Here is a 9,728-nt window from a genome sequence, read left to right on the forward strand (position 1 = left end):
CTCCAGAAATAGGTGGGTTGGGGAGGGGGGGGTGTAGCACAGTGCCGTCGTTGACGGCAGCCACCCTCCCTTCCCTCCCTTTAGAAAAGGGGAATTTTTTTTGGTGTTGCTTGGGGTTATTTTTTGTTAAGGTGCTTCTGGGGTAGCACCTTTAAGGGGGGGTACTGTCACGTCCTGGCCAGTATAAGGTTAATTGTTTTTGTAGTTTGGTCAGGACGTGGCAGAGGGTATTTGTTTTATGTGGTTCGGGGTGGTATGTTTGTGTAAAGGGTGTTTGATTTAGTATTTCCGGGTTTTTGGTTGATGGTCTATGTGTTTGTATTCTATGGTTAGTCTGGTGTGTGTGTTTCTATGTTTGGTTAATTGGGTTTGGGACTCTCAGTTGAAGGCAGGTGTTGTCTATCTGCCTTTGATTGAGAGTCCCATATATTAGGGTGTGTTTGTGTGTGTGATTTGTGGGTGATTGTTCTGTGTTGAGCCTATGCTTTGCAGACTGTCAGTTTAGTTGTTCGTTTTTCGGTTTTGTTATTTTGTATGTTCATTTTTGAAGATAATTAAAAATCAAGATGAGCATTCACGTACCTGCTGCGTTTTGGTCCTCATTCACCGACGACAACCGTGACATACAGACACGTTTCAGAACAGAGATTAAGACGTTATACATAAAAGTCATTGCATACATTGCTGTTGGACCTGATCATATTTGAGTTGAAAAATACATAACCACGTAGTAAAATCTGAATATTTCACAGAGCCCAGTGATTGCACCTAATGAAAATGCACGTGTGCGTTTTGATGTGTATTTTGTTGCATTAACAAAAAGTCACTGTGGCCTTTTAGATTAAAATCACTGGGGGCATGTCTGATTGGACTTAATCAATTTTTGGGCCTCGGACGAGAAAGTTTGGAAGCGGCTAGGTAATAATATTGTGTGTTACGTACAGTGTGGATCAAATAAATAGTGTGGGCTGCTGACACTCACTAAATATTGGACTATAAATTGTGCATTCCTGTATTGTACTTATGCTAAAATGTTTTTTTTTTTCTACTGAGCCATTTACTTTATGTTAGTATTCTTATCTTTTAGTATTTGATTGTTCTTGCATTGTCGAGAAGGAACCTGCAAGTAAGCATTTCATTGGACGGTGTATACCATGTGTATCCTGTACATATGACTAATACAACTTGAAACTGAAACTTGAAACTGTGCCAGGCCTATAAAAAAGTAGTTATACATAACACACTGTCTGGATATGAAGTATGTGCTGTGCTGTAGACAATTATTTCCGTGCCTTGTATAGCCATGGCTAAACAGTGTTAAATACAGCGTGGACATGAGATGGGTCTTTATAAGAACAGAGGCATTCCTGTGTGTGTCTGGCTGATCCAACAGGATGGCGTCACAGAACGTTGACAAGCCGTTATTATGCCACACAGACCAGAACCTTGCCGTAAAACAGCAGTACATAACATAGGATTGTGAACATTGTAGAGAGAGAGAGGGAGAGAGAGTTTACAGTTAACTTCTGATTGTTTATTTTACTTTAGTATATTTTCTTTTTCGCTTGCTTTGGCAATGTAAACATATGTTTCCCATGTCAATAAACCCTTTGAATTGAATTTAATTGAGAGAGGAGAGGGGTTTATGTAACCTGAAGATCTACTGAACAAGATAAGACAGACATACAGCCATACAGAGGGAAAGAGATGTGAGAAATGAGAAGATAAGAACGGAAACACTTTCATGTTTTCTAGGCTGAAAAGGGCTTTATCATAACCATTAAATAAATACCTAACCAGGGGTTTAGAAGCCTATCAATCATTGTTTTTATGACCAACGGTGTATTCCTTACGAAAACTGTTTAAGAACCAACCAGAAGCAAACAGAGCAGAGAGTTTCTATTTAACAAATTCAGGTAGATCCCTCCCCGTTTCTTTCAGCTTGATTCCGTTTAAGAAACGTTTTGCAACAGAATATGCCCCAGTGGACAGCTTGTGAAAAATGCACACACGTTCCTCCCATCTAAAGTTTGAGTTCCTCCCTTCTAAACTCCCCCGAGTTTAATTTAATAAGACAACGAGCTGGGCTTATATTATTCAGTCAAAGTCGTGCTGTTTTAAAAAAAAAAATCCATAGACCTAACGGACACATGCTCAAACGCGCGCACGTTTGAAAGACTTAACAGCTGCAAATTATCGAGATATCAAAGTGTCACCAACAAAAACGTAAACAACCGGCCTATAGCAAATGCAGCATATGGAATTAATTTTTCAAGTGCAAAGAGCACTTTTCAGTAGTGCTCAAAGCATGTAATTCCGAGAGCTGCATTTATTTTTCAACTCGAAGCAATGAACCCAATCAGTCCTCCATGACAACAAATCATGAACAACAGAGTAGGCTAATTTAGTCCTTAATTTTGGGGTTATTCTTAGGTAAAACAATTTGGCTAATCTATATTTCCAAGTCCTATTTTTTTTAAATGAAGTTAAATTAATTGGAATGAAAAAAGTAAAGATATAGCCTAATCATATTATCTGTAGTAGAAAACAATGAAGCCTTCATAACCAACACATAAAGTAAAATGCAACATCCATTTATGGCAAGCTATGTAAACTCTAACATTGATTTATTCTGCAATAGATGTTCAATTTGTAATATACATTTTTCTTCTTCTAATGCCTCTTAAGCAGGTTGAGCTTTCTTAGGATGAGTCTGGTCCTTGAGGCAGAACTGAGTGGTTTCCGCTAGATAGGCCAGCTGCAAAGTCTAAATGTGCTATATTGTAAGAGTTAATGAAAACAAAAATTAAGGTTAGGGTTAGGCATTCGGGTTAGCAGCGTGGTAAATGTTAGGTTTAAAATCAGACTTTGTGGCTGTGCCAGCTACTAGTTCTTTGGGTGGTGGACCATTCTTGATACACACACAAAACTTTTGCAGTTCTTGACACAAACCACTGCGCCTGGCACCTACTACAATACCTTGTGGAAAAGGCACTTAAATCTGTTGTCTTGCCCATTCACCCTCTGAATGGCACACATACACATTCCATGTCTCAATTGTCTCAAGGTTTAAAAATCCTTCTTTGACCTTTCTCCTCCCCTTCATCTACACTGATTGGAGTGGATTTAACAGGTGACATCAATAAGGGATCATAGCATTCAGCTGGATTCACCTGGTCAGTCTGTCATGAAAGGAACAATAGCAACCTCCTGAGAGGCGCAGCGGTCTAAGGCACTGCATCTCAGTGGTAGAGGCGTCATTGCAGACCCTGGTTCAATTCCAGGCTGTATCACAACCGGCCGTGATTGGGAGTCCCATAGGGTGGCGCACAATTGGTCCATCGTCGTCCGGGTTAGTGTTTGGCAGGGGTAGGCCGTCATTTTAAATAAGAATTTGTTCTTAACTGACTTGCCTAGTTAAATGAAGGTTAAATAAAAAATGTAAATAAACTAATGTTTTGTACACTCAGTGTATATACAGTAAATGAGCAAGCAGAGAGAGGGGGACAGAGAGAGAGAGAGAGAGAGAGAGAGAGAGAGAGAGAGAGAGAGAGAGAGAGAGAGAGAGAGAGAGGGGCTATCCTACAGTGTTACAGACCTGTCACCATACTTCATGTATGTAGACAGGGATGTGTGAGTTCTCAGGTGGAGATCCCAGACCTACCTCCTCCCACTCCTCACAGGTGCACAGGATTGTGGAACTAGGATATGACTGGAAGACTGTGTGTGTGTGTGTGTGTGTGTGTGTGTGTGTGTGTGTGTGTGTGTGTGTGTGTGTGTGTGTGTGTGGACAGCGGTATCAGCCTGTCCCCGAGCTTGTAACCCAAGTTGAGGGCTCTCCTCCAAGCAATGAGTCGATTACAGGAAGTTGAACGCGGCCACTCACAAAGACGCCTAGCGGAGTCACTAACGAGGCTGAAGAAAGCTCAGTGGACCGTGAGAAAACTGCCTTTAACACCTCCCTGGGTCTCTACGAGTTTGAGCGGATGCCATTCGGTTTGACCAATGCCCCCACCACGCTCCAGAGGCTCATGCAGTGGTGTCTGGGGGGATTCCCTGCTGATTTACCTCAACGGCATCATTGTGTACTCGCCAGATATCGAGAGCCATCTGGCCTTTCTGGAACAGGTTTTCCAGAAGCTGCATGACCATGGGTTGAAACTCCATACCTTGGCCACGTCATCAGCTAGAAGGGGGTGGCTACAGATCATTCCAAGGCTAAATTGATGAGGGAGTGGCCAGTTCTCCAGACTATGAAGCAAGTACGGTCCTTTCTTGTCTTTGCTAGTTATTACCGGCATTTCATCCAGGCTTCTCCAAAGTGGCTGCACCACTCAACACTTTGTTACAGGAAGTCCCAGTCATCTGGACACCAGTATGCCAACAGGCCTTTGATCGTTTGAAGAAAGCCTTGTTGAGTGCCCCTTTCCTGGCCTAAGCAGACTTCTCGCTTCCATTCCGACTGTACACGGATGTCAACCTTGAAGGGCTGGGGGCTGGTTCAAGATGTTGGGCTGGTTCAAGATGCACAAGTTCAAGATCGCCAAGAACGAGTACCGTAATTTCCGGACTATAAGCCACAACTTTTTTCCCACGCTTTCCTCGCGGCTTAAACAATGACATGGCTAATATATGGATTTTTCCCGCTTTCAATTTTTTTTCTTCCAAAAAACCACATTCTGTGATGTGCTCAGTTTTTTGGCTGCATGAAGCTTTCATTAGACCAATGAAATTGCCGAACGGGTTAAAGTCAAACAACTTTTTTGTTTACTGTTTAGATTAAGTCGAGCGCTCTCAAACTTCCCATCATTCTGATTACGGTAGTCATTTCGTCACCCTCATCATGGCAAACACACGGAGAAATGCATATGATGCAGCTTTCACGTTGAAGGCGGTTGATCTGGCTGTTGGAAAAGGAAATAGAGCTGCTGCACGGGAGCTTGGTCTTAATGAGTCGATGATAAGACGTTGGAAACAGCAGCGTGAGGAATTGACTCAGTGCAAAAAGACAACTAAAGCTTTCAGAGGGAAGAAAAGTAGATGGCCCGAACTAGAAAATGAGCTCGAAGACTGGGTCAACACACAGAGAGCAGACGGCCGAGGTGTTGCGGCTTATAGACATGTGCGGCTTATTTATGTAAAAAAAAAATATATTAAATTCAGTGGGTGCGGCTTATATTCAGGTGCGCTCAATAGTCCGGAAATTACGGTAATTACTTACGCCAGCTACAACATGCATCCAACAAAGAAGAAAGACCAGAACTATATCTCCTTCAAACTGGAGCTCTTGGCTTTCAAATGAGACACAACTGGTACTGGCAGACCAGCAAGGGTACGCTCACAATATCAACAGTTTTACTTTGTTACATGTGTGTGTGTGTGTGTGTGTGTGCAAGTGTGCATGTTCTTGCACGAATGTTTGTCCTTGTGTGCATCTTGCGTGCATGTGTGTGTTTAGTGGACTATGACTGGAGGACACCCCTTCTCCTTCCCTGAGCCTGCCAGCCAGCCCGGTTATCAAACTCCAGCTCATTCCCCTGTTATATTATATAACAGTACAGTGTCCTGCTCTTTCTTTCTGCAAGTCATCTGGCACTGACCTGCTGTTGGAGCTCTGTCTGGAGCTCACACAGACCTGTACAGACATCGGCTAAGCACAGTATGTACAGTGCCTTCACAAAGTACTCACACCCCATAGACAGTATTCACACCCCATTTTTGTGTTACAGTCTGAATTTAACATTTTGAGATTGTGTCACTGGCCTACAAAATACCCCATAATGTCAAAGTTTAATTATATTTTTCAAATTGCTTACAAATTAATAAACAATTTAAAGCTGAAATGTCTTGAGTCAATAAGTATTCAACCCCTTTGTTATGGCAAACCTAAATTAGTTCAAGAGTAAAAATGTACTCAACAAGTCACATAATAAGTTAAATGGACTCACTCTTTGTGCATTAATAGTGTTTAACATGAATTTTTGAATGACTACTTCATCTCTGTACCCCACACATACAAATATCTGTAAGGTACCTCAGTCGAGCAGTGACTTTCAAACACAGATTCAACCACAGAGACCAGGGAGGTTTTCCAATACCTCGTAAAGAAATGCACCATATTGGTAGATGGGTAAAAAACAGCCTACTATAAGGGCACAAGGCAAGACCCAAATGCAGACACAGGAGGCAGATGGTAGAGCTCCGATATTTATTATAACAAAGGGAGTAGGCAAAGGCAGGTCAGGGTCAGGCAAGAGTTCATAAACCAGGTCAGAGCCCAAACAGTACCAGACGATAGGCAGTCTCGAGGTCAGGCCAGGCAGGGGTCAGAAACCAGATCTGAGTCCAAAACAGTACAAGGGGATAGGCAGGCTGATAATCAGAACAGGCAGAGTGGTCAGGCAGGCGGGTTCGGAGTCAGGACAGGCAAGGGTCGAAACCAGGAGGACTAGAAACAAACAGAGACTGGGAAAAATAGGATGCAAGGAAAAACGCTGGTTGACTTGACAAACTGGAACAGAGAGACAGGAAACACAGGGATAAATACACCAGGGATAATAAGCGACACCTGGAGGGGGTGGAGACAACCACAAGGACAGGTGAACCAGATCAGGGTGTGACACAGACATTGAATATCCCTTTGAGGATGGTGAAGTTATTAATTACACTTTGGATGGTGTATCAATACACCCAGGCACTACAAAGACACAGGCATTCTTCCTAACTCAGTTACCGGAGAGGAAGGAAACTGCTCAGGGATTTCACCATGAGGCCAATGGTGACTTTACAAAAGTTGCAGAGTTTAATGGCTTGATAGCAGAAAACTAAGGATGGATAAAGAACAATACTAACCTAAATGACAGCGTGAAAAGAAGGAATAAGGCAAGTAAAACGGCAAAAATTGTGGCAAAGAAATACATTTTATGTCCTGAATACAAAGTATTATGTTTGGGGCGAATCCAACACAACACATCACTGAGTACCACTCTTCATATTTTCAACCATGGTGGTGGCTGTCATCGGCAAGGACTGGGGAGTTTTTTTTGCATAAAAAGAAACGGAATTAAGCTAAGCACAGGCAGAATCCTAGAGGAAAACCAGATCCAGTCTGCTTTCCAACAGACACTGGGGGACAAATGAACCTTTCAGCAGGACAATAACCTAAAACACAAGGCCAAATATACAATGGAGTTGCTTACCAAGACGACATTTAATGTTCCTGAGTGGCTTAGTTACAGTTTTGACTTAAAACGGCTTAAATCTATGAAAAGATTTGAAAAATCTAAGCAATGATCAACAACCAACTTGGCAGATATTTTTTTATATTTTTTTATCAATAATGTGTAAATATTGTACAATCCAGGTGTGCAAAGCTCTTAGAGACTTACCCAGAAAGGCTCACAGCTGTAATCGCTGCCAAAGATACTTCTAACATGTATTGACTCAGGGGTGTTAAAAAACACATGTTTTTACTTTGTCATTATGGGGTATTGTGTGTAGATGGGTGAGATTTTTAATTTATTTAATCAATTCTGATTTCAGGCTGTAACACAACAAAATGTGGAATAAGGGGTTTGAATACTTTCAGAAGGCACTGAATGTGCATATACAAACATGCACAGGCACAATCATGTACACACACACACACACACACACACACAAAGTCTACTATTTACCAGGTATTGTTACTTTAAAATAACATGGTTAAGCAAACTACCCTTTGGATTCTGTGAAATCTACTGTAACAAACAGTGTGTACGTAATGCATATTTATTTTACCTTATTTAACTAGGCAAGTCAGTTAAGAACAAATTCTTATTTTCAATGATGGCCTAGGAACAGTGGGTTAACTGCCTTGTTCAGGGAGCAGACCAACAGATTTTGAACCTTGTCAGCTTGGGGATTCAAACTTGCAACCTTTCGGTTACTAGCCCAACACTCTAACCACTAGGCTACCCTGTCGCCCCCCTGCCACCCCAACACAGATTTTGTACCTTGTCAGCTTGGGGATTCAAACTTGCAACCTTTCGGTTACTAGCCCAATGCTCTAACCACTAGGCTACCGAGCCGCCCCAACATAGGCTTTCGTATTGGTGAATAGCTACCCCTCAAGTCTAGGAGACCAGGGCACACAAAGTCAACAACGACTATACAGTCTACACTCTGAAAAAAGGGTTCTAAAAGTGTTATTCTACAAGTACAAGGGTTCTACACAGTACCTTTTCATATAGAACCTTCTCCATAGACGGGTGTGTTGTCTAGCAACAAAACAGATGAGTGCACATCTTCAGGGCAAAACAGACGACGTTGGCTTAGAATCATAGGATTGTTGACAACGTGTAAACTATATTTAGCCTCCAAATGTTTTTTGAAATCAAATACATTTCCACAATAAGCACTTGTTGTCTCTCAAATACATTGTTACAGTTGTTAGTTAGAATTTTTGCCATATTATTATAGATGTGGTGTAAGTCATAACAAGACATGGTATCAAGCACAAGACACAACTAGCGGAAACAAGCTGCCTACGATTCCCCATATGGCAGCTTGTCATTGTTGATAGCTATCTGACAGTTCAGAATCATAACAACACACAGCCTTCTTCCCCTGTGATGCACATGCATCATTTTCGTGATGTTGTCAGGCAACCTGGCTATGGAAGACAGGGTTCTGAAAGGGTTCTTTGTTGGGTAGAAAGGTTCTACCTGGAACCATATTGTGTTTTTCTAGAGGGAACCATTTTCTCTAACAGTGTAGTAGACCAGGTCTGCGTCCCAAATGGATCTGTATTCTTCTAGACCAGAGGGCATACGAGGCCTTTGAGTCAGAGACGAATCACGCGGCAATGTGTGGATGTGAAGATCACGTTCATTGGACCCATAGTTTGAGGTTATGTGCGGACCTCGTGAAAAGGAAAATTAAATGATCTATTCCCAGAAGGCTCCAAAGACATGCTGCCTCTCATTGACAATTAAGGAGTGCAGAATAGAGCTACTTTGTGGCATACACAGGATCAACCACACATAGAGGGAGAGGGGACATACTTTCAGGCATGACCCCTTAAAATGATCCCTTAGCTTCAAGGGTTCCATTAACTATGTTAGATAGTATTGACAGCTTTGGGTAGCTGTCCTTAAGCACATAATGTATCTAGGATCAGTTTTTTTCCAATGCCAGCCTTAACCATCAGGGGAAAAAATACTTACCTTACCTTAGATGTCTAGAGCCCTCAAATTCCACTCTGGACCTCGAAGCCAGTCCCACTGCTTTTTTCATTTTCCCCCTCTAATCAGGGACTGATTTAGACCTGGGACACCAGGTGTGTGCAATTAATTATCAGGTAGAACAGAATAGCAGCAGGCTCCGGACCTCGTAGGGTAAGAGTTGAGCAGGGTTTTCCAAACACGCTCCTGCAGTGCTAGGGTTTTTGCCATAGCACTACACAAATAATCAAATAACCAACTCATCATCAAGCTTAGATTATTTGAGTCAGTTGTGTAGTGCTAGGGTAAGTGGGGGCCAGGACCGAGTTTGGGAAACCCTGGTCTAGAGGCTCACATAAACGTGTGAAGATTTCTTCATGCAAACCTCTGAGTCCCCTTACTGGTAGAACTGAGAACTCAGAGCCAACTTCAAACACTTCAACCAAAGATGATGGAAAAATGAAGATAGTTCACTCAGGCCATTTACCTTTGAAAGAAATTGTCAGTTCCATGTCTTCTTAACGG

Source organism: Salmo salar, chromosome ssa07, assembly GCF_905237065.1.
Source record: "Salmo salar chromosome ssa07, Ssal_v3.1, whole genome shotgun sequence".
Taxonomy (NCBI): Eukaryota; Metazoa; Chordata; class Actinopteri; order Salmoniformes; family Salmonidae; genus Salmo; species Salmo salar.